Source organism: Canis lupus, chromosome 22 (genome assembly GCF_048164855.1).
Source record: "Canis lupus baileyi chromosome 22, mCanLup2.hap1, whole genome shotgun sequence".
In the NCBI taxonomy this organism is placed as follows: Eukaryota; Metazoa; Chordata; class Mammalia; order Carnivora; family Canidae; genus Canis; species Canis lupus.
Window position 1 is genome coordinate 14,300,843 of NC_132859.1, and position 16,713 is coordinate 14,317,555.

General features: G+C 41.3%; 1 protein-coding gene across 1 annotated transcript in view; it reads right to left on the minus strand.

Moving 5' to 3' along the window:
• The window catches only part of PLS1 (plastin 1), a 103,503-nt gene extending 88,518 nt beyond the window's left edge, over positions 1 to 14,985 (minus strand). The window contains exon 1 of the mRNA XM_072792410.1: positions 14,826 to 14,985. The gene's annotated coding sequence lies outside the window, so the exon portion shown is untranslated. The remainder of the gene's footprint in view (positions 1 to 14,825) is intronic.
• Between the last annotated feature and the right edge of the window lie 1,728 nt (positions 14,986 to 16,713).

Sequence of the window (16,713 nt, forward strand, 5' to 3'; positions counted from 1 at the left end):
TATACATTTAAAGCAATGAAAAATATGCCTTTGGCTTTACCCTTAGGTTAGATGCTAATGACAGTCACAGTAATAAATTCTACTACTTTACCTGATCATCTTCCAGCGTGATCAAGTCCTTGCTAGAAAAAAATATCTTAAGTGTATGTTCATTCTCCAGAGGGAACTGAATTTTTTAATTCCTAAGAATTTCCTATCAGCCATATTTTTGCTGATTTCCAGTTCTCATCATGTAATTTTATACTCCAAGTAAACTGCTTCATGTAATACTTTTTTATACCAAAACCAATGTCAATGCAGCCTAATCACGAAAAGAAAAATCAAATTCCAACAGAAAGGCACCCTACAGGGGATCTCTGGGTGGCACAGTGGTCTAGTGCCTGCCTTCAGCCTGGGGCGTGATCATGGAGTCCCAGGATCAAGTCCCACATCGGGCTCCCTGCATAGAGCCTGCTTCTCCCTCTACCTGTGTCTCTGCCTCTCTCCCTCTGTGTGTGTGTGTGTGTGTGTCTCTCATGAATAAATATTTTTTTTAAAAAAAGGGCACCCTACAATCTACCTACTACTCAAAACTCTGAAAGTCATCAAAAACCAAGGAAAGGCAGAGAAACTACCACAGCCAAGAGAAGCCTGAGAAATGTCAGCTAAACGTAATGTGTGTGGTATGTTGATGAGATCCTGGAATGAAACAGGACTTTCTGTAAAAACTAAGGAAATACAAATGAACTATAGACTTTAGTTAATAATAGTGTAACAACATTGATTCATTAATTATAACAAATGTACCACAGTAAAGTAAGATGTTAATAGGGTAAACTATTAATGTGGGTGCACATGAGAACTCTCTGTACTATGTAATTTCTCTGTAAATCTATACTACAAGATAAAGTTTATTAATTAAAAAAAATGTTACTATAATGACATACCACTTTCACACCAAGATGGCCATAACCAAAAAGACAAATAGTAATTGCTGGTGCAGATGTGGAGAAACTAGAACCTTCATACATTGCCAGTGGGATGTAAAATGATGCAGTCATAAAAAAATAAAATAACATAAAATTTAAAATGGTGCAGTTACATTGGAAAACAGCCTGGCAATTCCCCAAAATGTTAAACAAGTTACCATATGACCTAGCAATTCCATTTCTAGGTATATGCCCAAGAGAATCAAAAACACACAACCTCCAAAAAACTTGTTCACAGCAGCAATATTCATAATAGCCAAAAAGTAGTTAACAACTCAAATGCCCATCCACTGAGCAACAAATAAGATAGGATCCACACAATGGACTATTATTCAGTGATAAAGAGTGAAATTTTAATACTACAACATGGATGAACCTCCAAAACATTATGCTAAGTGAAATAAGCTAGACATAAAAGGCCACATAATGTATGATTCCATTTATATGAAATTTCAAGAATATGTACATCTATAGGGACACAAAGTAGATTTGGCATTGCCTAAGCAAGGGGTGGGTAGGAAATGAGTGTTAATGGATACAGGATGATAAAAAATATATATATATATATATATTCTAAAATGGACTTACAGTTAAATAAGTAATTTGAATGGATGTGAATTATACCTCAATAAAACTGTTATTTTTTTCAAAGATTTACGTATTTGAGAGAGAAAGAAAAACACACAGAGGGAGAGGGAGAAGCAGACTCCCCACTGAACAGGTTGCTCAATGTGGGGCTTGATCCCAGGACCCTGAGACTGTGACCTGAGCCAAAGGCAGACATTTAACCAACAGAGCCATCCAGGCACCCCAAAGCTGTTATTTCAAAAAAATAGTCATCATGTGCACCAAAAACACTGATAGAACACTGTTTAATCCTATTCAAGGCAAAGATTTTGACAATGTCTGTTTAATATGAAACCATTCATTTCCCCGAGAAGTCCTACTGCTTGATTTTGTAATACCCTTAGTATAATGCCTAAGGGCATAACATAACTGAAAGAACCTGTGCACACAAAAGCCATGAGTGAGCCTTCTTAGATTAAATGAGCAACATATATAACATAAGGCCTCCCTAAAGTGTGCCTGAAATGTGAAATAGGATGCAAAAGAATATTCCCACTGATATTTAATAATAAATTAACTTGCAAAAATGAGCATCATGGTGTACTGCTTTAGTACACTTCCTCAGAATGTAGTCATTTTCTCTGAATTATTAGAAAATTATAATGTTTTCAGTTCTCCCGTTACTTATTGTCCTAGTCCTATGAGAAATTTAATACTAACCTTGCAGAAAACTTCAATTAAGGCTTGGTCTCCCACAGCACAATACATATCACATGGGTAGAATATAACTCAGTAAAAATTAGCAGGGTGAATTTTATCTGACACATTTCAGATGTATATTAACAGGCAATAATTTTCAAAATGAAACCATTTTATTCAAATTGAAAAAGGTGAATTTTTGCTCATATTAATCCAGCCTAATTTCATGAATCAAGAACTGAATCACAGTTGACCCTTGAACAACAAGGCTTGAATTCTGTGGTCCACTTATATGTAGATTTTTTTTCCAATACAGTACAATATTGTAAATGTATTTTTTCTTCCTTATAATTTTCTTAATATTTTTTCTCTAGCTTATTATACTGTAAGAATACAGTTTTATACATATAACTCTCCAAAAATGTGTTCATTGCCCGTTCATGTTATCAGTAAGGCTTTTATTTTATCAGTAAGGTTTCCGGTCAACAGTAGGCTATCAACAGCAAAGTTTTTGAGGGATCCCTGGGTAGTGCAGCAGTTTAGCGCCTGCCTTTGGCCCAGGGCGCAATCCTGGAGACCGGGGATCGAATCCCACGTCGGGCTCCCTGCATGGAGCCTGCTTCTCCCTCAGCCTGTGTCTCTGCCCCTCTCTCTCTCTCTCTCTCTCTCTCTCTGTGTGACTATCACGAATAAATAAATAAAATCTTTTAAAAAATGTTTTTGAGGATTCAGAAGTTATACATTGATTTTTCACTGCAGAGGCAAATAGGGGGAGGTAAGCACCCCTAACCTCTATGATGTTCAAGGGTCAATTGTACTGCTAATGTTGACAGACTGTGAAACCTAAGGCAGAATAAAATTACTTTCAGGTCTTGTTTCATTTAACTGCATGAAAAACAAGTATCCAAACCTCTAGCAGATCAGTGTATTAATACACATTTCTCCAAACATCTCTGTAAGCTACTCTTCTAATCTGATTCCTCTTAAAATAGAAAATACTTTGAGGGGAATATAACCTCAGTTTATATGTGTTAGTTTATTTCAGAGGTGAAATCAGTTGTACATACATTATCGACATGTAAAATATTATTAAATATTATTTAATTCATTTCTGGAATTAGTTTAGAATGCATGTGAATCCACAAAGATCCTTGTACTTTGAACTCAGCAATGTAGCTATGTCTACAGCTACATTGGATAAGGCTGGGTTATCTCTCAAGATTTACTGTCAGGGGATTAGCAGTCTAAAAAAAATAAGGCACCAGGGGGCACGTGGCTGGCTCAGTCAGTAGAGTACGCGATTCTTGATCTTGGGATCATGAGTTTGAGCCCAACATTGGGTACAGAGCTTGCTTACATACATAAAATAAGGCACCATGGGTCTTTAGTCTCTACAAGCAGGTAGAAGCTAGAAAGTATTAGGTATGTTACAGAGTGGAGGTGGGCATAGATTCATCCATTCATTAATTCTTTTTTACTATACTCATTCAACAATTGAACAACTTATCAAGTTCCTACTATGCATCAGGCAATGCGGATACAAAGTTAGAAAAGATACAATCTTGCCTTGAAGAACTCTCACAGGGGGAGGGGGAGGAGCAGCAGTAGCTCATACTCTGGATCCATGGCCATTTACATCTGTGGCCCCAAGAACTTCAAATAAGTCTTAGTGTTATTAAATTTTAAAAAAAAGTTACATTCGTTTTTTAAAGTTTTTATTTATTCATTCAAGTAATCTCTATGCCCAATAAGGGGCTCAAACTCAAGACCCTGACATCAAGCATCCCATGCTCCTCCAACTAACCCAGCCAAGCGCCCCTATTAGAAGACTTTAATCTAAAATGTATATGGTACCTTTCAATTTAACTATATGATCTTATTTAATCCACAGCAAAAAAGAACAACCACAACAATACATAAACCATTGCCACTGCCAAGGTTCAGATAGGCTGCGTGACTTTCCCACCCACTGAATCTCGTAGCTGCGGATCATGGGCAAAGGGAAGTCAGTAGCTCTGTCTCAGTCACTCACTATGCTGTCTCTTTTATGGGTCAGCTAGCAAGTGTTAACACCAGGGTGGCAACTTCTACTTACAAATCCACTGTTTTTTGCTTTTCCCACCACACTGTAGTTGTCAACACAGAATACTTTTTAGGGGATACATACAGAAGATGCTCAAAATCTCCAATGAGACATAAATGTTTGTGGGCATCCCCCAGAAAGATGAACAGAAGTGACCTCCTGGCCTTAGTGCCCTTTAATCTCCAGACATAAGCTCTTCTAAACTGGCACTAAACCTGGAGACATTGCCCCATTTATAGCTAAAGCAATTATGAAGAGATGCCACACTGTCATTCACCCTCACCTTTGTACTCTTTCAGTACGTGGGAGTCAGCTTGAAAGTATCTGCTTAAGACTCCATACTTATATTCTTAGCCATAACTTTTGAATTCGTCTTCCCAGAACAATCCAGAACAAGTACTATGATCACTAGACCTAGTAATTGTCTCATTTTTATCATTTGTCTCTCAAAAATTGAAACTAGTTGACCTTTAACATTTTACATATTTTTAAAAGACACTGAAGCCTTTAATGATAGATTAATTTCTGCAAATCCAAAAGATGACTGAAATGTATATATTAAAATCAGAGCCAGGGAAAAGCATTTTAGATGTTTATCCAAGAGAGTATGAACTATAGATAAAGGCACTGTAAGAAATAGGGTTCCTCCTTTTCTCATGTGTTTGGGGGTTTGGAGGGAACTGACAATCAGACTAGGCCAAGATAAGCCTATGATAACTCAACACTGCCTACAGTATAAAGCCTGAAATCTCCTAGTCAAAATGCTCCACAACCTTCCCTAATGCCTTTCCAGTCTTATCTCCCTGCACTTCTCTAAAATGAACCGGAGTTCTCATCCCTGGCTGAACCTGCGTTTCCCTGCCACACCTCCATTCTGAGGTTCAGTTGCCCCATTGTCTGGAACACCTCTTCCTCTCCCTGCTGACCACTCTGCCTGGTGAGCATCTGCCATCCTCCAATGCCTACCTACTTCAAATGCCCCTCCTCCATTACTCGCTTTATATAGACAAATGCTCCCTCATTTCAGATGGCTTACAAAGATGCATAAGACATCAGAGGATAGTATTAATCATTATTCTCTCACCTCTTGTCCTGCCTGCCCTGTTACAATGGGAAGTGAGCCTTCCTCCAACTCAGTCCCATTACTCTTGGTTTCTATCATTCCCATAGCACGTGGCACCAATGGCCCTGTACTGGAGCCATGAATTCATGCATCTTAAGCCTCCTATAAAAGTACTCATTTTCTGAGGTCAGGGAAGGAACATTTCTGCCGTTGTGTACATCCTACCGCTTAGCTCAGAGCTTACAAACTATTCCAAAAATACTTGAATAAAGTTTAACATGATATCCAGAGTAACAAAAATAAAATCCAATTATATACCCCATAAATATACTAATCATTCATACTTGGTTTGGGGTCAGCTCCTAAAATCATCTAGCTGATGTTGTCTGTTCGGCTTTCCATGGGTGGAATGGCTATACTGACTGAACAGCAGTTATTTAAAAATATGTACTATAAGAAGAGGACTGATTTCTTGGGAGAACTAGGGGGGTGGGGTATAGAGTGGATAAGGACCTTCCAGGAAACAGGAAGGGGCCCAAGGCAACAACCACCTGGTAAATGAGACTAATTAAAAAACAAAACAATGGGGTGCCTGGCTGGCTCAGTCAGTAGAATATGGGACTCCTGATCTTGGGGTCATGAGTTCAAGTGCCATGTTGGGTATAGAGATTACTTTAAAAAATAAACTTAAAATAAATAAATAAATAAATAAATAAATAAACAAACAAACTTAAAAAGCAACAGCAACAAAAAACCTGAGACATCAATTTTGTGAAGGTAGTATAGTTTCAAAAGAAAACATTTTTTTTCCAAGCTCATCTGTCACACACACCCTTTATCCTAGCCCACTGTTTCTCAAAGTGTGGTTCCCAGATCAGCAGTTGCCTTGGCCTCACCTGGGAACTTGCTGAATTGAAGTTCTTCAGGCCCATCCCAGACCTAAAGAATGAGAAACTCTGCAGCTGGGACCTAGCGATCCATTTTTCAACAAGCTCTCCAGGTGATTCTTACGCGTGCTCAAGTTTTAGAATACACTTAAATACCTGCAGCTTCCTGAACAAGCCAGCTCTTTCTTGTCTCCATGATTTTGCTCCTGTCCCTTCTCCAAAGAATGCTTTTTCCTCCATCTATTTTCTGTACACTGAACTTGTGTTTTCAAGGCTCAGCTCAAAAGTCTTGACACCTTCCTCGACCCCCTGAGCAAAATTAACTGCTCTTGACTTGGGCTCCCCCAAAGCTTCATTCAGCCCTTCCTCCCGGTGCTTACTCTTGTCCCTAGCTGTCCATATGTCTGCCTCCTCCCTCTGACTATGAAAGCATGAATACAGGGACATGTCTCCCTCACAGCCGTGCCCCCAACTCACTTCCCTTTATTCAACTGCAGCCCTCTGATTGTACAGAGGAAAGAAAATTATTCTTCTGCAACAACCCTCTGATTGACAATGAGAAGAATGCTTAGAGGCATCCAACTCCTCTGGCCCTAATGGAGATTAATAAATATCTTATCCATCGAGATCTGAAGTTGAGGGGACAGTTGTTGAAGGCACCTCTGACAATGGAGAAATTCCTTAAAGAGCTCCAGAGTCAAAGCTTAGCTACAAACATACTTAGGATTTTATAAAAACCAAATATAAAATTAAAATTATTTCCTCTGATCAGTAAAAGAATATGGATTGATTGGATGAGCACCAGATTTGGAGCTAGTCCGAAGCTCCAAGAGGACTGGGACCGTGTATCTGTCTTGGCTATCACTATGGTCCCAATCCTGAGCCCTGAAATTTTGTCATATGCTGAAATTAGAATATATATGTGTCTTCCATCCCTGTACCTTCCAAGTAGGTAACCTTAAACAGATAAGTCATTCTCAAAGTCTTGGCTATTTATCAGTGAAAGGCGACAAGGTCAGAAAATTATAACTATCAATAGATACCTTAACTCCTTACCTTATAGCTTACTAATTGCTTTCACATTCATTGTCTTGTTTGATCATTAAGCATACAGCTAATGAGGAGCAGACTTTGACTTCCCATCCATGCTCTGGATCATAGGCCAACTGATTTCAGATATCTAAACTTTAAATTACCTAGCTCATTTTGATTGACCATTACTCAATCAGAGATTCTCAGACTACCTTTTTCCATTGATGGTGATCTTTAACTTGGGCTGTTTGAGGATAAGGATAGGGATAAGGCAAATTGCTATTAATGTCATTTTTCCAAAATTAATTCACTTGCATGACAACTTTGCCAAAAAAATATCATTGAATTTATGTGAGCTGTGTTTCACGGCTGGCACCTTACTGACCCAATAACACTTAAACTCTGCAAGAACTGGCCCACTCTTGAAAACACCATCTGGACCAAAAAAGTGTCCCAATGAACCTAAAGCTGAGGAGAGAGGAAGGAAAAGGGAGAGAATATGCTGAGAAAGCCTTCAGATGAAAGAATTCAGGAGTCTGAGAAATTTGGGTTTGTTCCCAAAGGTTATAAATACTAACTTGATATCGAGCTACAGGTTCAATTATGTACTAACTTGGTACTGTATTCCCACCAAATTATTGATGAATAGCATTAAAACCTAAGCAGAGACTCATTTATCAAACCTCAAAATTCTAGTTTGCATTGATTTTTATCTATAAACAGTACACTTTGAGTATATATCATCAAGGACAAAAAAAAAAGAAACCAATATAGTTACAAAGATGTCATTGAAGATGACAAAGTGAAATGAAACAAAAAGTCTTCTTGTGTCTTTGATCATTCACTGTGAGTCAGTGCTGAACCTGCTTTTCTTTTATTTCAACAATTTAATCTAGATTCTGAGCATCAGCTATGGGAACAATGTGTGAATACAGCCGGTACTTTCTAAGGCATTCAAATTGCTTGATCAACATCAGTTTTAGCTCACAGATTGTCATGCATCACTTTGGATCTTACAATTGTGATCCATGGGGTAGGTTTACTCTTTTATTCATAGAGTGCAGAGGGCCCCACATGGGAATTCACTGTACGGAAGAAGGTTTAGACAAGTACACATTGGCCCAAGGCTGAGTTACCAGGACTGATCCTTTTACGCATATTTACCAATGTTTCAAACTCAAATTCTATTTTGACGGCACTGCTAAAATCTCATTTCTTGGTTCTCCAACAAATTGAAGGGGATTTCATCATTTCTTAAGTTTCAAAAAATGTGTTATTTCCTTGATCTTTAAATAATTTGAGTTTCTCAATAATAAATGTCAACCATTCCCCCAAAAACCTTTTGCTTTTTATCATGACAAAAGTCCCCCACAAACCTTCCATATTACAAAGAAGACATCCATCCACCTTACTATAGGAAAAGATAGTTTCACATGTTTCCTCTGTGGTTGGCTTGGGCTTTATGAAGAAGGCATGGTCCAGTGCAGTGAGTTATCATCCAAATATTCTTGTACCTTTATAGTTCTGAATTGCTTAAAAGCAAATAACAAAAATTTAGTTTCTTATCAAGTCTAAAGTCATCTCACAACTGGACTTTGTGGGCAAATTAGCTGTAACTCTTCTAAAAAATAAAATACTTTCTGATATGAGGCACCTGGATAGCTCAATTGGTTGTCTACTCTTGATTTCAGCTCAGGTCATGATCCCAGGGTCCTGAGATAGAGCCCCACATCTGGTTCCATGCTGGCACAGAGTCTGCTTGTCCCTCTCCCTCCCCCCGTTTGTGCAGGCTCATTCAAATAAAATATTTTTAAAATAGAAACTTTCTGATAAAACAAGTGTTTTAAACAAGAAACTCCCCTAATCATCACTCTAGCACATGCCGTGTACCCACAGTGTTATTAAAAAGCAATTTGCCTTTACAGAAGCCATGCTACACACTTCTCACCAAAAACAGCCAAGAAGTACTTTGAGGCACAGGAGTAGGGAAAAGAAGATGACCAAAGCTGACACAGCCTGATGTCTCATGATCTTTTATATCAGCAAAATTTCTAGCAATCAAACTTGCATAGCCATTTTATAACCTATAAACCTACATGCAGTACAAAGGCCTCTTTCACTTTCTCCCTGATTTTCATCATCATCCAGAAGAAAATGTGGATTTGGATCTTTGTTCAGGGACAAAGCAGGGTGGTTCTTGGATGTTGAGAGGAGTTGAAATGAGTAGAGGCCAGAAGTTAGCAATCTTTCCTTTTATACCCAGTGCCCATGCCCTGGGAAAGCACAGAACCAGGAGAAGGTGAAGAGAACCATGGAAACAGGACTCAGCCTGGGTAGGGGAAGAACACTCTCAGCTGGATTCCATTTTGAGACTCCCAAAAGGGAGAATTTAAGTTCATCAAGGAAGTGGATGGGAGGCAATTTCTCAAGGACAACTCACTGGTCAAATCTGGGGGCTGCCAGTCCTGACTCTAAATTATTTGTTTCTAACCTGGGTATTTCCCTGAGGTCTCCACCTCCAACTGCAACAAGTCCCCACGGACTTCAGAACCCACTGATCTTGAGGATCCCAGAAGAATGTGTTCAGGTCTGGATTGTTCCTGAAGGTTCTGACCATGGTTCAAAGACCTGAGATCAAGATAAGGATCAGGATCCACAGATATTCCAGGAGCTTCTAGTAGTAGATCCTGCCACCCCAGGAGAAAAAAAAATTCTTACAAACATGGTCACCCAAGAGTCCTTAAGCTCATATACCAGTGAGTTTCATGCACCCCCAACTCAGAGGCATCTCCTGGATTACTGCACCAACTCACCTCCATCACCCCTGCTCTACCCCATGAAAGATAATAGGAGCTGAACAGAAATAGCTTTATGGTGCACCCAGAGAAAGAGTTGCTGATTGCCTCCACGGATGTTTTGAGGGTAAAAAAGGAGAGAAAGACTAAGTGGAGTAATTTTTAAAAACAAAAGCCGAAAAGATTCACCACTGTTGTTTTGTTTCTCGATTAAAGTCTGGCTCAGGGATCCCTGGGTGGTGAGAGGTTTGGCGCCTGCCTTTGGCCCAGGGCGTGATCCTGGAGACCCCGGATCGAATCCCACATCAGGCTCCCAGTGCATGGAGCCTGCTTCTCCCTCTGCCTGTGTCTCTGCCCCTCTCTCTCTGTGTGTGTGTGACTATCATAAATAAATAAAATTTTTAAAAAATAAAAAATAAATAAAAAAATAAAGTCTGGCTCATAGACTGTTGAGAGTTTCACCAGCTAAAATCTGTGGCCATTCTAAGCACCTGTTAGAGTTACCACAGAAAAAGCTTTGTATTTTGTTAAGATATTTAAGTTATTTGAGCTCTCCATGCCTGAAGACAGGCAGGCCTGGGATCAAAGCTCAACTCAACGCTTGTCAATGGTATTACCTCAGAAATGTGACTTTATCTAGGTCTCAGTTTTCTCATCTGTAAAATGGGAATAATAATTGCACCAATCTCATAGGATGGTTTATAAAGACGCAATGATAATTCTGCTTTTAATGTGTTTAGTACAGTGTCTGGTCCATGGAAAACATTCTATAATACTAGTTACTAACATTATCATTATTATTTTGAGAAAAATTCAGAATACAGTCATTTTATAATAATTTTGTGATATATAACTCTAGAATGTAATATCTGGATATTTTTTAAGTGTATGAGACATTAACTTCAACATACTATCTGATTTGCATTTGGCTGTCCAACCAATTTTGTCTAAAGTCATAATAAAAAAAAAAAAAGGTAATCCCTCTATATCTAGCCAATCCTTCCCCTGCCCCTGGTAAACCATCTCTCAAGCTCTGTCTCTCCTTTTGAACCACTCTCTCTCCTTGGGTCTTTTACAGGAATAAGCATCACTACCAGTTGAAGCTGGTGGTCAACTACCTTGTGAATGTCAGCGTAAATGATGTGCTGTCAACAGCTTCCTCACTGCTGTGTGCAGCCCAATGAAAAGGCTGTGTGTGTGTGTGTTTTTTAAGGTTTTATTTATTTATTCATGAGAGACACACAGAGAGGGGGAGAGAGAGGCAGAGACACAGGCAGAGGGAGAAGCAGGCTCCCAGCAGGGAGCCCGACCACGTGGTACTCCATCCCAATCTGGGTCTCCAGGACCTGGGCTGAAGGCGGCACTAAACCACTGAGCCACCCCAGCCGCCCAAGGCTGTGTTTTGATTTGCAAAACAGCTATTTGCAACATCTGTTCCAAGTAAACAGGTATTTCAAACCACCTCCTGAACTGATTTTGGGTTCCGAAGAACTGCCTTCTTATTTTTCCAAGTAGAGAGTCTGATCACAATTCTCTCTCAATCTTACCCCCACAACCATTGCTCTCCACCTCCTGGTAGTGTAAAATATATCTCCCAAAGACACTCTCAGTACAAGAGCTTTGGGCTCCCCTTTTTATGTCTTCTGCCCCAGAAGCTGGGCTACCATGTCCTCTCCAGACTCCTCCACAACTCCATCATCTGCAGATTCCCAGGACTGCAGCCTCACCCCTCCTCACTCTGTGCACTCAACCTGGAAATGGCCAGTCATCCCTTGTGTCTCATCTCTTCCAATAACACAGACCTCCTCCCCTTGGCCACCAAATTCCCTCCTTTTGATTGGTTTCTGAGGGTTTTCGATCCACAGAACATTTCGAACTGGAGTGCCCTGTTGCCAACTCAAATTAATCTTGAGGCCAATAACCTCAAAAAGTTAGAATTAATGAAACAAGCAAGTAAGTGAGGAGACCTGAATACAGGCTCTGGCTTCACCACTAACTAGCTTAGTTAAGCATAACTCAGTTCCTCCTCTTATAATGAGGGAATGGTCGGGATAAAGTACTACCTGATAGCTCTAAGATCCTAAATGCCCACCTTTCCCATGTCAAGAAATATGTATTCATACAATAACTATTGAGAGTCTAATACTGCAAAGCCACAGGCGCCTAGCATCATGAAGGGTTAAAGATCATCCCCCTAAAAAAAAAAAAAAAAAAAAAAAAAAAAAAAAAAAAAAAGATCATCCCCCTAAAAGCTTATCATCTAGTATGGGAAATAACCATATCAATAATTTTAAGAAACAGAAAAAGATAATGTCACAATTGGAGGCATTTATATGATAAAAAATATTACAAGCCCATTACCAACACACTAAGCCCAAAACTCCTCTCTGCATCTTGTTTTTTTACCAAAAGCTTTTTCCTTTTCCTTGACATCATTTCTTAAATCTGTGCTTTCCACTCTGCACTTGAGTCACATGCTTAAATACAGGCCTGGGCAACCCTTCCCTATTATGATTTTACCCTTTCCCCAGCACTCCCCAAACTGACCTACGAGCTCTCATCAAAATATGAGAATCACTCCATTAGCCTGGTTTGACTTGGCCACTGTCCTGCTATAGCTCTAAGGTGGCCTTCCCCGTATTACATAATATCCACATCAAATCCCTTTACAGAGGCTCAGTTAAGCACCAAACTCTTGGTTTCGGCACAGGTGGAAGAATCCAGCCCTACATTCCACCCTGTGCTCAGTCTACTTGAGATGGTCTCCCTCTCCCTCCTTTCCTACCCCTCACCCTGCTCGCACTCTCTCTCAAAATAAATACTTAAATTCTTAAAAAACAAAACAAATCCCTTTACAAAATGATCTGTAATTCACCTCCCTCCCACAAACAGTGGCTGAGAACATGCTTAGTGCTGGATGGGATGTCTAAGTCATAGGCTTTAAGCTCTAAGAGCTTACAAACTGGTCAAGAAGCTGGGACACATCCTAAAATACTCTTGTATTATAGAGGGGTACTAAAGATGAGGGGGATATTAGTGGCACAGAAAATCATAATAAATGCTGAGGGATTTAGAAGAGGGAGAGCTAATTTCTGGCTACAGTAATCAAGGAAGGCTTCAAGAAGAGATCACACCTGAGTTACATCCTGCAGTGCGGGCAGGACTTCAGGGAAGGAGGCAAAAAGGCATTCTGAGCCAAAGACCCAATGTGACTAAGGCAAGAAAAGAGGGAGGTTTCAAAATCAGCAAATTGTGAGGTGGGGCTTGAGTGTGAGGGCACTTTTTGAAAGATGTTTACAAGGCACTATCAAGCTGAGTAACAGGAATGACTAATTTTCTGCTTAAACCAGGCAGTATAAGAGGGTAGAAGAGAAAAATAAAGTTTAATAATCTACTCCCCCCCCCCAAAAAAAAAGTAATCTCCTGAAACTGTGAATTGAGTATTATCAGGGGATAGTAAAAAGAGCCCTAAAATCAGAAAACCTGGGCCCTAGGCCCAGCTTTGCCAAGGAGGGGCTCCAGCAGCCACAGCAAGTCATTTAACCTCATTGGTCTCAGTTTTCTCATTTGTAAACTGAAGCAGCTGAACTGGTTGACCTCGAAGGTCTCTAATAGTCCAAAACTAAACCAACTGTCTATTATTTCTGCCATTAAAACATTCATCATGGGAAGGGGAGAGGGTGGAGGGAAACGCAGGTATCCATATTCCCTTTCCATATAGGTTTCTCTTCCTGAACTAAGACTTTTTCCTAAACTCATTAATTCTATATACATGCCTCCCACATGATAAATTTAACACTTTACCTAAATAATGTTCAGTGTGTCCCCCCTGGCCTAAAATCTTAGGACTCACAAGTTATCCAAGAAATTTGTGCAGCACAGCCTTAGCCTCCTACAAGTGTACTCAATCAATACCACAGCCCCAGGGTAAAATATCTGTGTATGAGCTTTAAGATGTGACCAGGTAAATAAAGGACAGAAAAGTGAGAACTCTTGTTAACTAAAAGATCGCTTTCTTTTAACAGCACCAAACGAAGCCTGAAATAAACAGTAATGTAGAAAAAGTACGGGGCGGATGGGGGGGGGTGTGTGTGGAAATCTTACATTTTATAAAGTTTCTACTTTAAAATGCAGCTGAAAAAAATAAAATAAAATAAAATAAAATACAGCTGAAATGCTTAAGGTGTTTGGCCCTGAAATTCGCTTAAAGTTGACATTTCTTTATGCCGCATCCAGAGCCCCCCCCCCCCCCCCCGCTCCTGGAAGGCACCAAAACCAGAAACCACGGGTGCGATTTCACCCCAGCACTATTGATCCTATGCACCAAAAAACCAAAAGCAAATAAAAAAAAAAAAAAATCACTCACAGAATTCAAGTGAAACAGACTGGATCAGAAAGCCTCGGCAGCAGCCACCCAAAGTTTAAAAGCGACAGAGGCATATACAGAAAAGTTACCAAAATGCCTAACTTCAAGCAGGGGATCGCAGTTCAGGTGTCAGGTGTAAGCAGCATAAATGCACAACGTACGCCCTGCCCGCGCTCGCCGCTGCGGGGACCCGGCAGGTGCACCTGGGAGGGCTGAGGGCGCCGCGCTGCACAGCCTCTCCCGCGAGGGGAACCGGGGGACCCCCCCCCAGCCTCGAGCCGCCGCGCGCCAGCGAAGACGTGACCCTCGGTTCTCTGCCCCCCGTTCCAGCCCGCCTCTCTCGAGCCCACCGCCGCGCCCCGTACCTGCCGCAGCCGCCGAGCCCCCAGCTCCCGCTCGGGATCCAAGCACCCCAGCTCCGGGCTGCGGACACCTCTCGGCGGCCGCCCAGCTGCTGCGCTCGCGCCACTGCGCATGCCCGGCCGGCACCCCGGCCAGCCGACTCGGAATCCACTCGCCGGGGTTTAGCTGCGGCTCGGAGGGGAGCGGACCGGGGCCCGGGAGCCCGCCCGCGGCCGGGGAAGGCGGGCGGGTTGCGGTTGCGGGGAGAGGCGGACGCGCGCTGCGGCGACCTCCTCCCGGGCGCCCGGTTACGCAGGGCGTCCTCTCCTGCACGCACCGCGGCCTGGATGAGCTAGGAGAATGGTCCTCAAACCCGAGCACGGGGCAGAATCACCTGGAGGGTTGTTACAACAGATCCCTTGGGTGGCCCAGTGGTTTAGCGCCGCCTTCGGTCCAGGGAGTGATCCTGGAGACCCGGGATCGAGTCCCACGTCGGGCTCCCTGCATGGAGCCTGCTTCTCCCTCTGCCTGTGTCTCTGCCTCTCTCTCTCTCTCTCTCTCTCTCATGAATAAATAAAATCTTAAAAAAAAAAAAATCACAGACCCCACATCCAGAGTTTCAGATTCAGTGGGGCCCACAGCCCTTTCTGACCCTTTCTCAGGGGAAACTGATGCTACTAGTCCTCGTACCACACTTTGCAAACCCTTGGTCCAGAGAAAAGATATTTAGTATTAAAAGAGGAAAGTTTTTCCCACCACCCCCCCCCCAGCCCTCCTTTAGGATTTCACATAACACTTCCCCTACATTTAACAACCACACCTACTTTAAAAATAAATAAATAACTACAGCTCACACTCAAACAAAGGTGGGACATTTGACTCAGGTAAATGGAATGCAGCCTCGGGAGTTCGCGAACACTTTGCCTGTAGCATAATCTATAGCCATGGTTCCTCCAGCTCTGTCCCTGCAACAGGAAGGGGGGGGGGGTCCCTATTTTGCTGCCTCTTTAACTCAAGTCCCCGTTTGCTCCCTTAGTGTCAAGTGCAGTACTGGGTACAGAGTAGGTACCCAAGAAATCCTGAAATGGTATCAGTAGGCCCAGAGAGATGAAGAAGAAAGAAGGATGTTGAAATCATTTGTGATCTCAGGGTCATGAAATCAAGCCCTGCTTCAGCCTCTCTGACCCTCCTCTTTCTCTCTCTCTCTCCTTCTCTGAAATAAAAATAAAATAAATCTTTTTTAAAAAACCAGAAATATACAACCAGGGCATAATAATTATAAAGCAGAAAGGGAGACAGAAGGTAAAGACTGCTAACTCTGGGAAACGAACTAGGGGTGGTAGAAGGGGAGGAGGGCGGGGGGTGGGAGTGAATGGGTGACGGGCACTGGGGGTTATTCTGTATGTTAGTAAATTGAACACCAATAAAAAATTAAAAAAAAAAAGAAAAAAAATAATTATAAAGCAGACCATTATCTGGTAAACTGATTATATCTCTAACTATAAGCAATAACGTTTTCAAACTGTGGTTCCAGGACCCTGGGATGTCATAGAGGCAACAAATAATCAGGGCTCTGGGTCAAGGACCCCACTGTTACTTCCCACACTGTTACTTCCACACTGGAGTATTCCCTGAGATTTTATTATAAAAGAGTTCCACTGATAATTAAAAGGGCAATAGTTTGAAAGCAACAGAAGTAATAGCATCAGGTAGGAAGAATTCACAAAGAGAAGATGCTATACTTAGTGGGCACAAGTATTCTGGTCATCAAAGATATACACTCTAGTTATAATACCATATGTTCCAGTTTTTTCGTAATAGTCCCAATTTTAAATATTTATCACGTGAATTTATGCCCAATCATGTGTTCAAACTGTTGGGTGAAAAAATAAAATCACCAACATCAGTTGA